Source organism: Palaemon carinicauda, chromosome 11 (assembly GCF_036898095.1).
Source record: "Palaemon carinicauda isolate YSFRI2023 chromosome 11, ASM3689809v2, whole genome shotgun sequence".
NCBI classification, from domain to species: Eukaryota; Metazoa; Arthropoda; class Malacostraca; order Decapoda; family Palaemonidae; genus Palaemon; species Palaemon carinicauda.
In genome coordinates this window covers 34,198,515-34,216,775 of record NC_090735.1, presented here as the reverse complement: position 1 = coordinate 34,216,775, position 18,261 = coordinate 34,198,515, and the positions used below count along the sequence as shown (strand labels likewise).

Sequence of the window (18,261 nt, the reverse complement as noted above, 5' to 3'; positions counted from 1 at the left end):
TTACATGAACCATATATTTTTAAAACTGGTCATCTTGGGCTTATTTTACTTTTCTGACCATTATCATTGCTGCAAATCGCCCGTTTATGACATTTCCCCACCCCAAAAAAAACCCGGGTTTCCCACTGGGGTCCCACCTATTTTATTTTTTTTTTCTTTTTTTTTTTTTTGTATAAGGGGGTCCATAAACTCAGGAACGGGTGGTTTGCCCCAATAATCATGGTCATAAATGCATAAAACACAAGATAGCCAGTAGGAAAAATATATGGTTCATGTATTTGGCTAGAAATTAAAGTATCATATATTTACCCAAAAGGGAAGTTGTGTGTTCAGTCATGTCCCCCTCAGAGGATGGAAGCAATTTTTCTTTTATTTCACTGCGTCCTAACTTATTACAACTAGTAATTTTTCCTTGTCAGCTGCAACAAACTACTAGTTGCAATAAGTGAGTGGGTGATTTAACGTATGATAGATGAAGCATTCCTGTTTTCTCCATCTCCTCCCTAAGATCTGTGTCAGTTTTGGATGAATCTACAAATTCCAGAGATTTGGAATAAAAATATTATTTTATTCGTGCTTTGACAGATGATTTTTAATTGTATGAAAAATAGCTTGCTTGAGCAACCTCAATGGATGTACACAAGGAACCGACATTTTAACAACTTCAAAAGTAATATCACAAAGGACTAAATTTTACTTCCTTATGTGATAAGTGTGTGCACTGATGGTGCTCCAGCTATGATTTATTAAACATCTTGAGGTAGCAAATAATTGATTTTTTCAATGAAAACTACAAACATTGTGTTTTTAAACAGAATACAGATATTTCATTTTTTTATGAAATGTGAGTGTATAAGAAGTAGGCTACCCACTTGCCTACATCAAATATTTGAAAATGTTATATTGTTGATATTTATAAGCTATCTTTACTATAAGATTAGTAGCAATTTTTTTATCACTTGAATACAAATAACCCACTTACTTAACTAATGTCATTTGAAAATGGCATGCTTTCGATATTATCAATTTACTTAGTTTGAAAACTACTTACAAACTTGATTAAAATATTTGAAAATTTGGTTTTCAGTATCATTCATCTACTGATACTTGTATTATAAATACTTAATTAGAATATTTGAAAATTTAATGCTTTCAAATTTTAAAAACCTGTCAATCCTTCATTAGATTACTAATAAATTACTTTCAAGATAAGATAGCCCTAAAAAATATATGCGGCCTTAATGAGCAATTAAGAATTGTAAATGTCCTTCATCCAAAAAAAAAAGGTTCCCCATCCCTGGTTTAGGCTAAGAACTCCCTGTTGTTTGTCACAAGATTGCTATCCTAAATGAAATTTTTGTATAACAGGGAACCAGTCTTGGCGTACACCTACCAGGTTAGGCGTACACTTACCAGTCTAGGAGTATAGTACCAGTTTAGCAATGTATGCATATCAGGTCGTGAAGTATACATACGAATTATGGAAGAATCCACCACGACCAAGTTACCCTCGAAGTGTGTGTATGTACTGTTTACGAACTAAGGAAATAAGCGAAACTGTGGTAAGTGGCTTTTCCCTCTACATCAATTGCTAAATCGAGATTCGTCTGTTTCCAATTTATAGTACCAGTTTTCAGCCAAGACTAGGCCTAGAATATTAACCTAGGCCTGTGGGGCTCACATGTATTAGCCTATGCCAATGTTTAATTTGTTATGTATAGGCTAGTCTTGAGTTAGGTAATTTTCCTAAAGTGAATGGTAGACTCCAAATGAAAATCTGGACAGGTGACACCAGCAAAAAAAAATTATTATAAAGTGTGAGCAGTGTAGAATGTATTTATCTGTTAAAGATTGATATATCTACCCCTACTTCCTAAGGTAGTCGCAAAGCCATTAGGTCTGTTTTATTTTCAGCTATGGTAGCCTAACCTATATCACCGTAGTCAAAGGTACTGTACTATTAGCCTATTGTATTTTAGCTTTTGTTGATTTGTTTTTACCGGTGTTCTTGTAGAACATGGACTGCAAAATGGAGAGTTACGTACAGACTGGAGACTCCTATCATAATTTGTTGGTTGCTATGAATAGACAGAAATGTCAAATGCAACAATTGGGTGAAATGTTTATTGACATGAAAAGGGAAATCTCTAGTTTATCAAATTCTGCACATGTCTCTTCCATACCAATTTAATTTTAACCGAGCTAACATGTCTGGCATTAACCCATCAATTACAGTAGACAGAGCAGACATAACAATAACACCACATAATACCTCAGGCTCACTACTGACACATAATTTATCAAATAATACAGAGACGGTAATGCCCAATAATCCATTTCAGGTCAGTAACACAGTTAATAGCTCGTTACCTATTGATGAACCTTCTATTACATTATTGGAATAGTACAGGAAATCAAGGAGTGTCAAACTTAGTTTCCACTGTGCCTTAATATTAATGATGTGTAGGAAGTGTTTCTTGTTACTGGTCAATAATGCTAAAACCAGGATGACAATGAAAGTGTGGACTTATGACGGTGTTATGTGATATTGATCATCTAGTTCCAAAGTGCAGGAAAACTAGGATTCAGGATGATTTATTTCCTCCAGGTGATGTTGAAATCAAGTTAAGCAATATCAGAGGAGAAAGGCCTAAATATTTGTTATTTGTTTTCTCAGAAGGATGATTCCTACTTTACTGCTAATCGCCATGAAGAATTAAGCGAGATGTTGGTTGCAAATCCCTCGATGCTCATTCATGAAGAACGAGAATTGGGGATGGTCAAAGATGTACAAGCTAATATTGCCAACAGCCAGATAGGTCTCCCATATAACAATACTCTTATTTTCTCTATGTTAAATTATATGGAAGAAAGAAGAATTGTAGACCCCTCAATTTTTGCATCGCTAAGCCCTATAGTTCTTGTTATAAAACTTGATTGCACTCAAAGAATGTGCCTCAATTAATGTGAAATCAACAGCAGCAGGAAACCAATAATTATTATGCTTCATTAGATATGAAAGATGAACATTGAGTGGAACTGGGTAGAGAGAGTGGAGATTTAACCACTTTTAGTGATGGAGTTTTCCTGTATAGATTTAAGCACCTTCCTTTTGGATTACGTTGCAGTCCAGTTATATTTCTACGTATTGTGTCAAATATCTTGGCTGCTCTTATTAAGAAGGCATTGGTTAAAAAATACTGAGATGATAATATTTCTTCTCCAAGTTTTTCAATCTTGTTGAAAAGATTAAAGCAACTGTTCAAACTTTTCCTTGAAAGAGGAGTGAAGTTATATCTAAATAATGTTTGATAGTTCAAAATGGAAATAAAGTTTTTAGGTCATATAATTTCCAAGGATGGTTGTAAACCATGCCTATAAAATATCAGTGCAATAAAAGGAATGAAACCACCTTTTAATGTCAAGCAAACAAGGAGATTTCTAGGAATATGTGTGTTTTACAGAAAACTCAAATGATGCTAAAGTTGATTTTCCCTTGACTAATCTCTGTAAAGATAGCACACTTTTTTGGCTAAAGATTGTTAGTCCAGCTTTGAACAGACGAAAGAAGCATTAATCACTGTTCCAGTACTCGTAATGATTTAGATGACGAAACTCTTTAAATTTATTACTGATGTTAGTTTAGATTTTGTAAGTGATATTTTGATGCAGAGACAAGATGATTAATTAAAACCTATTGAATATTTGTCTAAGAAACGGAAGGTAGATGAGTAGCACTACAGTACCACTGACAGAGAAGCACTTGCTACTTACTCAGCATGTCCTAGGTTCCTTCATTTTCTATGGGTGTTTTCCATTTACGATTCACACAGATCATCAGCTTTGGTATCTGTGTTCAAGAGAAAGACCAAGTCACCTAGAATAAGGCTATGGTTAACTGAGATACAGAATTACAGTTTCAAGGTAAAATATAGGCCAGGTAAAATTAATCATGTGGCAGATCAAATAAGTAGACCAGTCAGGGCAGTCTTTAATCAGTTTATGGGTGATTATCTTACTCTGAGTAAGGATGAGTTCAAAATGAAGCAGTTAGAAGAATCAAGGTTGGCTGAACTCTTAATATTTCGAGAGAGTGATAAGTTACCATGTAAGAGGTCCCCTATAACTTTGATTTATCAATTACTGATATATGAAGGATTGATGTATCTCTGTAAAGATATAGTTGATAACCCAATTCAGTTGAGATTAGTACATTCTAAGCATTTAACAAAATAAACGCAGCTTTGGTCATGAACAAGTTGCAGGTCGCATAGTTATGCGTAAAACAATTGATGTTATTGAAAACCTATTCTATGGGCCTTCATTGCGGTCTGATGTTACCAAATATGTAACTGAATGTGTCATGTGTCAAAAACATAAAATTAGTAGTTCTGTACAATAATCCAAAAAATTGCCTCTTGTAACTCGGCTTTTATAGCGACCGAATTGGTTCACCTGATGTGCTATCTGATGTAAATACTGTAATTATAGATATCTATTGAATGTTATCGATAATTTTAGCCGATGTGTTAAGTTCTATCCATTGCGAAGTAAGTCTACAGAAGAAGGAAGCAAAAACTTACCTGTCTATTTGAAAATCTTTTGATGTACCTATGACAATTAATCTTGATAATGGTGTTGAATTCATTTCCAACTAATTCAGACAATTAGGCCATGGATATACGATAAACACTAGTTAAATTACCCTGTATCATCCAAAAGGAAACAGTGTCAGTGAAAAAAAAAAGCAAAAAATCATGAAAACATTACTAAATGTAATGTGTAAAGGACATTCTTATCAATGGTCAAAGTAGGTAAAAGAAACAGCATGTGCTCAAACATTATGTATTTTTCTCTCTTAAAGCACCTAGAGCACCTAGACAAGGGACTAGTATGTTACCAACACTTAATGACGATGTAGAAGAGACTGCTATTACAAAGGTTCATAGTTTAATTCAGAAAACTCAAGTTTCGCACAATGGCCAATCAAAATAGGAAAACGAGAAAGTGGATAAAAATGCGTTTGTACAGGTTAGAAGTGATAATGTGATTCCTCCTACTACTAAGAAACTAAACCCCAGATGGTGTGGTCCCTATGTAGTAGGCAAAGTTTCTGGAGATGGTACTAAATATGATTTGAGAAACATGTTTGATCAAACCATATTGGACATGCTACAAACAAGGTAAAACCCTTTGTAGGACAAGAACAGTGGCTTTTAAAATGTGGGAAATGGATATAATTACTCCTGATATAGTGAATGAAAAGTAGCAATACTGTTCGTCTCTTTGGATTAATTGAAACTAGATCATTATAAATGTTTGTACTTTGTATACTTTATTGTAAATTTTCATATTTTCCTGTGATGAATATCTTTCCATTATGTTAATTTCCAGGTAAATTTTCTTGTATGTTGTATTCATAGAGTATGGGTCTAATAATGACAATGCTTGTTTTGTGTACAGTGAACTTATACTCAGTTGAGATTTACATGAAGAGTAACCCTGTCTAAAAGGTTTACAAAATCTGGTTGAGTTATTCAAATTAAATTACTGACATATTCGACATTTAAGAGATATTTTATCTTCAAAGGTTTTTCCTGCTTGCAGATATTGAGTGCATGAGCATGAATGATGATAAAAGAGATTGTGTGTAAGAAAAATAATCAAAAGTTATTATACCCCTAATGAACAGTGACTAGATCTTACTTAATTTTAGATAACTTACATAAGATTTTTAGGATGTGCACTAAGGAAATATATATATATATATATATATATATATATATATATATATATATATATATATATATATATATATATATATATATATGTGTGTGTGTGTTTTTGTGGCTGAAATGTAGTTTGCATTAAATATTTGTAAAACCTAAATTGGTTTTGGTAAATTTATAGTCTACATTAAATATTGTGGTTAGGGAATCAGTTGTCCTTGATAAATGAAAACCTATATTGTTTTTGGTAAATTTATAGCCTACTGTGACGGCGCCGAGTAAGGTTGTGAACTCAAAGGCAGGCTGGAAACGACCTCAAGGCAACAGGATACAAGTTCACAAGACAGACAATATTACAGAGGAAAAACCAGACATGAATTTTCATGTTCGTTTTAGTGCGAGGGAAGAGCGAAGATACAAGCATAATATATACAAAAGGAATTATGTACAATTGTGTGAAACACGGTTGGTACATGGCTCCCCCCCTAAAAATGACATACTGTACATGTTAAATAGGGCGCCCTGATCTAGAGAGGCGAACTGTAGGCGGGTCATCTGGCAGAAGATAAGCAGGTTTTAGACGATCAATGGAGACCCAGTCTTCTTTGCCAAGAATGTTTAGGAGGAATGCTTTCGGACTGCGTCGGATCACAAGGGAAGGGCCCGTGTAAGGGGGCGTTAGTAGCTTGCTGGTGTTGTTGCGCAGGAAGACGTGCGTTGCAGAGTGCAAGTCCGTTGGTATGTGATGCTTCGCTGGGGGCTTGTAAGTCTGGCGGCACGGAGTAAATTTTCCCACGACGTGACGTATGCGCTGGAGATCGCCGGAGGAGGTTGTAGAAGGAAAAAATTTGGCAGGGACGACCAACGGGTCGCCATACACCATTTCAGCTGCCGAGACGTCAAGGGCGTCTTTAGGAGTGGTCCTTAGTCCCAGGAGGACCCAGAGAAAATGAGTAAACCAGTTGCAATCCTTGCAGCGGGACATCAAAGCTGCTTTGAGGGTGCGATGAAAACGTTCAACCATTCCATTGGCAGCGGGGTTGTAGGCCGTTGTCTGATGTAGGATGATGCCCAGGAGATTCGCTAATGACGTCCACAATTGAAAGGTGAAAGTGGTTCCTCTGTCAGAAGTAATATGCTCAGGGATACCGAATCTTGAAATCCATCCAGAGAGTAAGGCAGATGTACATGAGGCGGACGTTGCAGTTTCCATGGGGAATGGCTTCAGGCCAACGAGTGGAGCAGTCGATGACGGTAAACAGGTAACGATGTCCTTGTGATGTGGGTAGGGGGCCTACAACGTCGACGTGAATGTGTGCGAAACGACGCTGAGGTTGAGGAAAGGTGCCCACTCCTGAATCCGTGTGTCGATGTACTTTGGAAGTTTGGCAAGAAGTACAGGCGTGGACCCAATCCTTAGCATCCTTAGAAATGCCGTGCCAAATGAACTTTGCCTTCCTTCAGCAGCTGTGCAGTAGAACGGCACGAGGGATGTGAAAGGCCGTGGATGAAATCAAACACCTGTTGGCGCATGGGAGCAGGAATCCAAGGTCGCGGTCTACCAGTACTGACGTCACAGAGGAGGGTGTTGTTGGAGTCTTCGAGGGGAAAATCTTCCCAACGGAGGGACGTGCAGGATGTCCTACAAGCTTGATACTCTGGATCCTGTCGTTGGGCTTCAGCCAGGGCGTTGTAATCCAATCCCAGTTGAACGGCAGCCAACGTGTTTCTTGACAGGGCATCGGCAACGGGATTCATTTTCCCAGGGACGTATTGGAAGGTGCAATTGTATTCAGCCACGGCGGAGAGATGTCGGCGTTGACGGGCGGACCAGGCGTCAGACTGTCGAGTGAAGGCGTGCACCAGAGGCAAGTGGTCTGTGCGAATGACGAAGGGCGTACCTTCTAAGAAATGGCGAAAGTGACGGACAGCCAAGTGCACCGCCAGCAATTCTCGATCGAAGGTAGAATAACCCGATTCTGCCTTGGACAGTTTTCTGCTGAAGAAGGCCAATGGGCGGGGCAAGCCTTTGACCACCTGCTCAAGTACTGCACCAATAGCGACGTCGCTGGCATTGGTGGAGAGAAGGAGAGGGGCATGTGGGATAGGAAAAGTGAGAGCCGCAGCAGTTGATAGGGCCTTCTTTGCATTGCAGAAGGCTGCTTCTTCAAGGGGACCCCACTTCAGGTCTTTTGGCTTGCCCTTGAGGGAGGCGTAGAGGGGAGCAAGAGTGGCGGCAATGGCTGGCAGAAAACGGTGATAATAGTTGATGATGCCCAAGAGTTCCTGCGCGGGAAAATTCTGAACGGCTGCTACCTTCTCAGGGAGGGGATGGACTCCTTCAGGAGTGATACGGTGCCCTAAGAACGACACTTCGTTGGCGCCAAAGGTACACTTGTCGTACCGGACTACAAGGCCGTTTTGTTGCAGGCGGTCGAGCACGATGCGCAGGTGACGGGGGTGTTCCTCTTTTGAGGAGGAGAACACAAGTATGTCGTCCACATAACATACACAGAAAGGGAGGTCCCCTAAGATGCAATCCATGAGACGTTGAAACATTGCCCCAGCATTACGAAGGCCAAAACAGGAGTAATTGAAGGTATATGTGCCAAACGGAGTGGTGATGGCGGTCTTGGGGATGTCTTCTGGGTTCATAGGCACCTGATAATACCCCTTCAGGAGGTCGACGCGTAGAGAAAACCTTCGCTTTGTGCATGGAGGTTACATCGGCAATGTTTTGGAGGGGGTAGTGATCCGGTTCTGTTTGCATGTTCAGGCGCCTGTAATTCCCGCACAGACGGAGGGAGCCGTCTTTCTTCAGAACGATGTGTAAGGGTGACGACCATGGGCTGGAAGCCTTTTGGCAAAGGCCCATTTTCTCCATTTCGGCGAAGGTCTGTTTGGCGGCTGCCAATCGTTCCGGTGCCAGACGTCTGAATTTTGCGAAGACTGGGGGTCCCGTCGTCTTGATATGGTGATAAATACCGTGCTTGGCAGGAACCGTGGGCGTTTGGCGAAGTTCTGGACGGAAAACTTCCGGGTACGACGTGAGGAGGTGGGCGTAGGCATCCGTGGGTGCGCTGATGTGGAGAGCGAGGTTAGAGGGGGCGGGTTGAAGAGGTGTCGACAAGTACGAGTCTGCGTTGACCAATCGTCGGTGGGCGACATCGACCAGAAGGTGGAAATGAGAGAGGAAATCCGCACCGAGGATTGGTATTGTGACGTCAGCAACTAGAAACTTCCAATTGAATTTACCGTTTCCGAACGATAATGTGAGGTTTTCGTAACCGTTGGTGGGTATCGCAGATCCGTTGGCAGCTACCAAGCGGACGTCGGCAGATGTAGACAGACTACGTTGTGCCTTGAAGAGTTTCCTTGGCAAAAGAAAATGACAAGCACCCGTGTCTACCAAAAATCGCACGCCCGTTCCTGCATCCTGTAAAAAGAAAAGATTAGAAACATGGGAGGCCACCGCCACAAGCGATGGCCTACTTACACGTTTTTTGGCCACTGACAATCTTTGGCACATTTCTTCGCGGTTGCCCCGAATCTGAAGTGGTAGTAGCAAAACTGCGGCGGATGGGAGGTAGTAAGTGGCTGTAGAAGTCGTTCGTTGGGGCGCGAGCGATTGTTGGGTGGTGGGTGGCTTTGTCGCTGCTTCGGCACGTCACGGGGCAGGCGTGTATGTCCTACGACATTCATGTCAGCTTCGGTTGACGTTGAATAGGCATCCTCGTCGTCAGGGGTGGAGGCGTTGATGGAGGTCTTGAAGTGGCTGTCCATAAGGGCGTCGGCTTTGGTCATCAAGTCCTTTATGGGTAAGCTATCGACATCGGGTATGGCAGAGCGTACAGGTTCGGGTAAACGGCGTATCCAAAGTGCACGAAGTAGGTTCACCTCACGAGGAGAGCCGTCTGCGGCAGGTTGAAGGCGAGTGATACTGGTCATTTCCCTGAGGGCAAGCGAAGCCCTTTGGTCCCCCAACGGTTGTTGCAAGAGCTGAAAAAGCTTTGCTATACGGGCGGCTGGCGACGGCGAGTACTGCTGTAGAAGGTATGTTTTAAGGGCGTCATACGCTATTGGGGTGTCTCCTTGTTCACAAAGCCAGTCGGATATTTCTGGGAAGGTGTCCTTGGGTATCGCCGCGAGAACATAATCCGCTTTGGTGGTTGAGCGAGTCACGCCCCTGATACGGAAGTGGACTTCTGCGCGTTGAAACCAAGCAAACGCCTCTGCGGTGGCGAACGGTGAAAGTTTCAATGGGGCGGCCGCAACGCCAACTGCTGTAGTAGAGTCCGTCTCCGTCATAGTACCAACAATGGAGGGGCGAGGGAGGTGGGGGTGGAAGGCAGTGGGAGCGAGTCGACTTCCGGGGTCACCAATGTGACGGCGCCGAGTAAGGTTGTGAACTCAAAGGCAGGTTGGAAACGACTGAGTTATATTATTGTAGAACATTCTCCTTATATACAAAACCTCAAGGCAACAGGACATAACAAGTTCACAAGACTGACAATATTACAGAGGAAAAACCAGACATGAATTTTCATGTTCGTTTTAGTGTGAGGGAAGAGCGAAGATACAAGCATAATATATACAAAAGGAATTATGTACAATTATGTGAAACAAGGTTGGTACACTACCCTAAGTATTGTGATAAGTAATCAGTTGTCCTTGATGAATGAAAACCAATTTCTGCTGAGGTAAAATGGTGTAATGGAGGAAATCCTTTATTCAACTAAATGGCAATGTCCTTTATGGTAAGTGGACTGGTAAAACGAATTAGATTTTACGTTATCGCGATGTTAAGTTAACCCATTCGAAGATAAAATTGTCTTTAATCAAGTATGCGCATATTAAGCGCGTAAAATGGATGGAAACAAGGGCGTAGTTGTATCTAAAATAAATTTTTAGTACGTACTTACATAAATGTAAACAAAGTGCATAGTTTTGTAAGCTCAATTTGCACTGTTCGAGAAGTGTTGGATCTCTCGAGAGGGAAATAGAATGCCGCTACTCATGTTATTTGAAAGGCTAATTTCTCCCGTGTAAAAGAAATGCACTAGACTTAGTTTACATTGCTCATGTTTTCATGATTTTGTTTACATTGTTCATGTTGTCATGACTTAGTCTACATTGCTCGTGTTTCCATGACTTCGTTTACATTGTTCATGTTGTCAGTTTACATTGCTCATGTTTTCATGACTTCGTTTACATTGTTCATGTTGTCAATTTACATTGCTCATGTTTTCATGACTTCGTTTACATTGTTCATGTTGTCATGACTTTGTTTACATTGCTCGTGTTTTCATGACTTCGCTTACATTGTTCATGTTGTCAGTTAACATTGCTCATGTTTTCATGAATTCGTTTAAATTGTTCATGTTGTTATGACTTAGTTTACATTGCTCATGTTTTCATGACTTCGTTTACATTGTTCATGTTGTTATGACTTAGTTTACATTGCTCATGTTTTCATGACTTCGTTTACAATGTTCATGTTGTCATGACTTAGTTTACATTGCTCATGTTTTCATGACATCCTTTACATTGCTCGTTGTCGTAACAAATACTCGTGTTCATTTACCATTTACTATTATAGTAATGCTACATAAATTTTACCATGATGAGCTTGCATGTGGTTGCAATTGGGCCACCAACTGTTGACTAAGTCGTGTGATGTTCTTCCATAATTTTACCAAAATGTTGATTCCCGAGTTAAAAGACCAGAAATGTTAGAACTACCTGTGCAGTGTAGCCGATAGGTTACGTATAGCTTAGGTTAAGAATTGCATTTTGCTCAAGATCTCTGTCCGGAATTAAACTTGTGCATTACAGTTCACCAGTCTAGGTGTATATGTACACGTCAGGGAGTATGCATACCAGTTTGAGACTACTTACTAGTACATTCCAGGTTGTGAAGTTTGTTTATGTACCATTATGGAAGGAATCCATAAGGACAGAGTTACTCTCACAATGTACCCACCTATTGTTTAAGAATTAAAAAAGAAAACAAATGTGGAAATCGACTTTTCCCTCGACCTAAACAGCAAAGTGAAGATTGGTCAGTCACCGATGTCAAATATTAGTTTGCAGCTAAGACTATGCCAAAAATAATAACCCAGGCCTATGAGTTTACTTGTATTAACCTATTCTAAGGATTGAGTTGTTATCTATAGGCTAGTCTTGAGTTAGTTAATAGTTCTAAAGTGAATGGTACCCTCCGAATGTAATTCAGGATAATTGGCATAGTAGACAGAAGTAATACCATTTTGATATATATGCGTGCGCATGCATACATACACACACACAAACACACCTGCTCTAAACACATGAAAAACATTTTTTTTGTTTATATTTACGTCATTTCTATCTAGTTTTGTGGTAAAACTCAGAATTTGAAATTCTTTATTCTTAAGAAGTGTTTAGACCGTTTGTGAGTGACATTTTTCAGCACAGAGAAGGTTGATTTTCTGCAGAACTGGAAAAGGATGTCTTTTTATTTATTTTTTTTTTACAGATTTGGTTATTTTTATTCAAATACTCCTTATAAAAAACGGAATATCGGAGAATAGATTGTTGGATTTAAATAAAACATAATTTGGTACATTGTTAAATATCCAAATGTCAGGTCTTGAAGCGTGACTTTTTATCACGTCAAACATTTTCCCAACTAAATGATGGCCTTTTGAAACCAGAATTTTACATCATATCTTGATTCTTTATTCAAGTGCATACCCTCAAACATGCGGCTGAAAAAAAAATGGTGTCAGCTATTCTAGGTACGGTAATTTACTAATTTCATATTAAAATCAACAATGTTGGTACAGATATTATTATGTATTCATATTGTTAGGACAAAGTCCTCAGAAGGATATTGGGAGTTAAATGGCATGACAGGATTGGAAACCAAACTATAAGAGATTACTCGAGTGACACATGTGGAGATCACCTACGGGCCAACCAAGGGAAAGGCCCGTGCCAACAACAAGTGTTGGCTTTAATACCCCAACAACAACAACAACAACACATGTGGATGAGATCGTGATGGGGAATAGATGGAGATGGTTTGGGCATGCTCTCCGCACTCCCAAAGACCGTTTAGGTCACCAAACGTTGGAAGAGTTGGAAGACTCAGGCCTACATGGCTGAGGACTATGAAGAGTGAAGTAGATAATGATGAATGGGGAAGTAATGAATTAAAAGCTCAAGATAGAGACGACAGGTTAAATCTAACCGAGGCCTTTTGCGTCAACAGGCGTAGGAGGAGATGATGATTGTCAGGAGCCAGGTGAAGGGGTACTGTTTTACCATTGTCTAGAAATAACCTCCTTTTACCTCTTAGTCATGTTCTACATACACTTACAGCTGTTCCGTTGGACGAGGCTCGAAGAGATGGGAATTGAAATCTCATCAAATCTATTCATACAAACAGCTTAAGGTGATTTGCTTACAGATTTGCATACACAGGCAGATCTTGTTGAAATCCCTGCTGAAACAGGGATCTATTAGACGTGAAACAATTGAATGGAAAGACAATTGTTTCGCAACTGTTCAAGTCTTGTTTACCAGGAAGGTTTCAGCAAATATTTCTTATATATATTGATATAAGTCAATATCTGATTTTGAGTGGAATGGTTACGAGTAATATTTAATAAATGTGATTAAGAGGTTTAGATGGTGAATCGTTTTATGATAGCAGGATGAACTGGCTAGGATTCAACAATTTTCTCTCTCTCTCTCTCTCTCTCTCTCTCTCTCTCTCTCTCTCTCTCTCTCTCTCTCTCTCTCTCTCTCTCTCTCTCTCTCTCTCTCTTAGTTCTTATATGCATTGATTATTTAAATATATCTCTCGCTCTCTTTTTACATTCTTCATAATTCATTGTTTATGGAGCGAGAGATGCATATACGTACGTACACTACGATAAGGAAACTACGTATAAACCAGTGTTTTTTTTTTTTTTTTTTTTTTTTAAACAAGCATTTCCAACAGCGTCTTACCTTAAAGAATTTCAAAATATCTTCTAATGAGCAAAGTAGTGCTTTAGTAACAGAGGATATGCAACAGAATTGTTTGTTTTGGGGATAATAGGCAAACGAAAGTAAGTTACTACTTACTACAGTAAATTACTTGAAATGAACAATCCACGGAAATTCCCACTATAAAGAATGGCTGGTATCAATTGCTATTGCAGCTATGCTACCAGATAATCTAAAAGATTCTGATTATGGTGGTAATTCGGGCTTATAATTTTGTTATAAGCATCATTTTAAGTTTGGCAGGTATGTGTAATCAAATGACTATAATGAACGTCTTTTAGGTCTTCAAAACTGATTTTGTCATAGATAATGATTTGTATTTTCTAACGTTTCATAGTAGCAATGATTTTGATATGAATAATTAATAAACACTTGATAAGGCTGCTATTCAAATTTCGTTTTGAAATGTAAAGACCAAAAAAAATGCTCATGAAAGAGTACGGTCTGTCAACATAATCGTAAAATGAAGAAGAAATATCTATAACAATACGTGGTAAATGGGTCTTGAAACCTAACGTCAAAAATAATTAGAGCAAAGTTGATGGTCTGAACGTATTTTCATAAAGGAAATTTTCATGTATTAATCAATATGTACCCATCTAGAGAGAGAGAGAGAGAGAGAGAGAGAGAGAGAGAGAGAGAGAGAGAGAGAGAGAGAGAGAGAGAGATGAGAATTTTGATTTCTACTATGAGTGCCTTTTTCAAACCCGATATTTACAAGTTGCTCCAAAATTTGAAATGCTAATATTTTGTAAGTCTTCCGGATTTGATAAAATTGTATCTCTTTCATAAGGTTTCATATATTTTAACAATGTTTTTCTAAGTTTTCACTTCTAGCAGATTTTGTTTACTACTAAAACTGTATTTTGCGATCCTTGTTTGTTTCAGCCAGTAACTTTGGTTTTAATTTCTTTAGGGTCTAAGGTATAGTTTTTCATACTACTGTGGGTGGAAGAACTAGATGAGGTGAGATTCTCTTTCTGGTTCAATTATTTTTACTTATAGTTGTTGATATCTGGCTCGTCTCCATCATTATTAGGATATAGTTATCGTGGTTAGATTATCCACCTTCCCTTTAAATGCCCAGTGTTGGAAACCGACTTTTACTGCTACAAAACTTTATACATTTTAAGGTATGTGTCAGAAATCCTAGACTGGATTGGGCTTTGGAAGTTTTCACATCATATTACAGTCAAACCAATGTTGATTTAAGCTTAATTACCGTGCCTTTTCATTGGAATGTATTAAAATACTTTGTTTACCAGTACGCCATGGGTACTGTTTACACACCTGTAATACATTGTTCCATTATTTTTTCTATCTAGAGGGAAAAGATGATAAAATTATCGTTAATGACTTGAGGTGGTTTAGATACTTTATGTTCAGGGCAGTAGAAGTTATTGATGAATATATCGGATATATTAATAAGGACACAAGTTTCATTTGCATTTACAACAACGCATGTTACGTCACAGTTCCTTATTCATTTGGATTCTAGTAGAAGATTTCCCGGTATATATTTTAGTGACTGTGCCTTTACGATTTAATATTTCATTTGTACTAACATTTGTAGAAATAAATAATTCAACTAAGCTCGTCTAGCGTTTGAGACCTAGTGCACTTTGATTTGACGGTAAATGAAATTTGCATGAAAAGGGGAATCTTTACCAGGAGAAAGTTTTAGATTGAGTATTTGAGCCGTTGACTTTATTTCCATCGTTGTTTTTTAGCTTGGCAATATTTTTGCTTATGGTCATTATTTGAGGTGTTTGTTAGTTTTGCACTAGATTCTTCCAGTTGCTTTATGTTTTTCTCTATTCTGTTGAAGTTGCTGGTGGAATTTGAGCTAGGCTCTTAATGTCTGTTTTATTTTATATTTTTCATGGTTTAAGTTTCTGGCGACGTTTTTTTTTTTTTTTTCTTTTTGAACCAAGATATGTCTACCGCAGGTTCTAGAGCTTTCAAATATGCAACCCCAAGGCTATACAATAAGCTCCAAATGGATATCAGAAAGACTGAAAGAAATTAGGCTTTTAAAGAGGAAACTGAAGACTTTCTTGTTTTCCAAGTGCTTTGATAATGTATATTTGACAATGAACGAGCAATATGCAACGGGAAATGCTGAATGTCTTATAATGTATACGATAAAACTAATTACTAAAGGTTCTGTATAGAGTGGGATTCTCTTGCAGTACTGGACCAGAAAAACAGCTGGTAAATTAAAGTAAAAGTAAAGGGAGTTTTGAGTAAGCTTCCAGGGATGCCAGAGTAGCTTCTCAAACTTTAAGTTTTGGATTATTTTTTAACTACTAGTTACGGCTATGGCCAGGATCTCTAATTTTTTTTTTTCCTTTTTGCTAGGCTAATTACAGTACTTGTTGTTTTGGCTAGAATTAGTGAACGGTTAGTGTCTTGGGTGAGTTTCCTTAGGTTGCTATGCAACTGCGTACGCCCTTGATATACAATAACTTAAGCTATTGGTACTAGGGGTCAGATTGTTGCTTATAAGAATCTTGGCTATCCATTTAAAGGTTCCTAGAGATATTCTTGTCCACGAACCCACTCTTTTCTAGACTTTGTTTACTTCGTTTATTTTTAAGGGTGTGGTTTATAATATCAAGGAAACCTGGTGAAGTAGAGTGTAATTTATTTAGAATCATCAGCTTAATGAGTCAAATCGTAAAATTTATACTGAAATCAATTTCAAACAGAATAAAATAAAAAGTTAAAACTATAAATTACTGAAGAACAGTACGATTTTTTAAGGGTCAAGCTACTAGAAGTGTTATTTTTATCTAAAAAATAACAAAGATCTATTTGAAGTGTAAAAATATGTTTTTGGGCTCAGGCCATATCGTCCTGATGGAAGTTCCTATTAGGTAGCTTTCTAGGGTATATTTGACTACAGTGATATTTTACCTTAAGGTATCCAGAATTCTAACTCCTGGAGCGAATATCCCTAAATAATCTCTCAGGGATATCGCATAATATCAGAGGACGTATTCTTGACACATCACATAGCTATCTTCACCCCGAACAGTAATAACGCTTCGAGGGGGTATAGTGACAAGAATCTGAAACGAGAATAAAAAGAGAGCCGCTCATAAGGCATCTCTCCTATTCAGTTTCCAGTGTGTATCTGATGAAGGCGGTAGCGCTCTCTTTATTCCTTTTCGTGTAGCTCTTCTACTCTGTGTTTTCCCTTGTGTTCTCTCGTTATTTCGGATTTAATTCAACATTTTGATGACTTCTCCGGCCTCTTCTGCTTCTAGGAAGTTGAATATTATCTTTACTATGTATAAATGTAAGCTCTTGTCGTTTTGAATTAAATCAAAAGTGATTTTAATGTAAACAAGAGCTGTTGCCTACCGGAGGCATCTTGGATGCTATCGCTCGCTCTTATGGGTTCATTTAGTTAGCTGGAGCGACGTTCCCGGTTTGTTACTCTTTAATAATTTAGCTATTTAGCTCCGCTAGGAATGCTTATATTATACCGTCAGTTTTTAGCTCGGTGATTTCGACACGGGTCGAGGTACCGACCTTGCCCTTCATGAGGCTTCGTAGCCTAGACGTCTGGCACTAGTACTTTCATGCATGATATAAGTTTTTCCGAATGTGTTAGTATTGAAGCTTTAGGCAAATATTTTATACATGTAAGATATTGTTGAATGTTTTTTCCAATATTGTATAAGAGAGATTTTCAGTGATTTAGGTAATCGATTCTCATCTTACCTAGTCCAGTATTCTAGGTACAGTAGTATACTTTCGCACATCCCCGATTGTTCTTTTCTCCTCCGGAGGCTAAGTTCAATCCCTCTCTCCCTCTGTAAGCCTTAGGCCTAATCCTAGTGGTTCTATCTGTATAATAATTCAGGTATAACTATTTTAGGATATGTCTGTCCTGACCTGATAACCAGAGTGACTGTTTTTTTGGGTTAGGGCAGAACATCAGAGTTTCTAGTCTGTGGTCTGCTTCTTCCTAGCATAGAGAAAGATTCTCCTTTGCTAGGTTAAGAGGGACACAGGAAGCTTTGCTTCCCTAGTCCATGTTGGAAGGATTCTGTAAGAGATGATTCCTTCCTCTAGTGGCCTCGCAGACTGTCCTGTGTTGTTTTTCTCGGGCTGGAGAATGAGTTTTCTCTGTTGCCCGGCGAAATAACTTCACCTAACTTTGTTCTGGTTGGGAGGAGGTTAGCAAGTATTGCCAGTCTTCCTCACTAATAGACAACTCTTGGTTAGGATGAGCTTCCCTAACGGCTGGGTGTGTCTCCTGCTAGAACGAAGTCTATAGGACCCTTATCCCTTCCTCACGTCTCTTTTTTTTATTTTCTTTTGGCCACAGTCCTACTTCCGTACCTAGTATAGGTTAGGATGGAGGACAGGCTCAGCTCTCTGCCGGCTGGCACTACGTGTCGGCCGGCAGATACCCTTTATTCTTTCCAGAGTGAACCCCAGACCTCCCTTGGTCTCCCTTCCATGTCTGCCGGTAGAGCCC

The 18,261-nt window shown here is 38.9% G+C and overlaps 1 protein-coding gene across 4 annotated transcripts in view; it reads left to right on the top strand.

The window, feature by feature from the left end:
- LOC137650001 (uncharacterized) overlaps positions 1–18,261 on the top strand; it is a 54,334-nt gene that overhangs the window by 2,468 nt on the left and 33,605 nt on the right. The window contains exon 1 of one of the 4 annotated variants that reach the window (XR_011045893.1): positions 14,690–14,732. The exons of 2 other annotated variants lie outside the window; for them this stretch is intronic. The gene's annotated coding sequence lies outside the window, so the exon portion shown is untranslated. One more of the 4 variants, XR_011045894.1, reaches the window with a different exon arrangement.